A 1,052-nucleotide genomic window follows, 5' to 3' on the forward strand; every position below is an offset into this window, starting at 1 on the left:
AGGGATAGTTATGGGAGAGGAAAAAGGGACAAGGGGAGAAGAAAAAATAGAGAAGGGAGAAATTGTAGGAGAGATACTCAGAAAGTTTATTAAGAATAGCAATTCATGAGGTCCTGGATTCAATACCCAGTACCTCCTCCAAAAATAAATACACCTGTTACCTTCCCCTGCCAAAATAAAATAATTAAACAATATAGTTTAAAAAACAAAAAACAAACGAAAAAAAGAATAGCAATTCAATCTTTTTTTTAACATTTTTTATTGATTTATAATCATTTTACAATGTTGTGTCAAATTCCAAAAATATGGAATGCTTCACGAGTTTGTGTGTCATCCTTGCGCAGGGGCCGTGCTAATCTTCTCTGTATCGTTCCAGTTTTAGTGTATGTGCTGCCAAAACGAGCATAGCAATTCAATCTTAAAAGTGATTTTTTGGGGACCAAAAATAAGTTTTCTTATCCTCTAAATTAGAAAATCATGAAAAGGACAAGGTAAGATTAAGAAGAAGAATGGGATATGACTGAAATATCCAAAAATAATGGGATGTAAATTACAAACTCTAGAATTCCTGTTAAACTACATCATGCTAATAGCTCAAAAGGGAAAATATATGATCCTTTCAAGTGATCTCAAACCTCACTCGACAAAATTCAAAATCTATGTTTCATAAACATCTTTGGTAGAATAAAAATATTTTTGAAAAATAATAGTTTTTATTGCATAGTACCTCTCTGAAGCCAAAAGTCACCATCAGTAAGCTTAATGGTAAACCACTGGTAGAAACATTACTATTAAAAGCATAAACAAGACAAGAATGTCCACTAATACCTCCATTATGTACATTGTTCTAAAAACATTAGCAAAACAAATATGCAAGAGAAAGAAATGAGGTAACACTGAAGAAAAGGAGAAAATTACTGATTGTTGCAGATGTAACAACTGCATTTTTGGAATAACAGCTAGAACAAAAAAAACCTAGAGAAATCAGTAAGTTGGATGATCAAAAACTTCATATAAAAATTATTAGATTCCTTAGATCAAACAGTAACCAA

The 1,052-nt window shown here is 31.4% G+C and overlaps 1 non-coding gene across 1 annotated transcript; it reads right to left on the reverse strand.

Moving 5' to 3' along the window:
* Nucleotides 1-299: 299 nt before the first annotated feature.
* Nucleotides 300-406, reverse strand: LOC123616024 (U6 spliceosomal RNA). Its single transcript, XR_006723888.2, has one exon. It is a non-coding gene; the product is annotated as a U6 spliceosomal RNA (small nuclear RNA).
* Between the last annotated feature and the right edge of the window lie 646 nt (nucleotides 407-1,052).

Source organism: Camelus bactrianus, chromosome 1, assembly GCF_048773025.1.
Source record: "Camelus bactrianus isolate YW-2024 breed Bactrian camel chromosome 1, ASM4877302v1, whole genome shotgun sequence".
NCBI lineage: Eukaryota > Metazoa > Chordata > Mammalia > Artiodactyla > Camelidae > Camelus > Camelus bactrianus.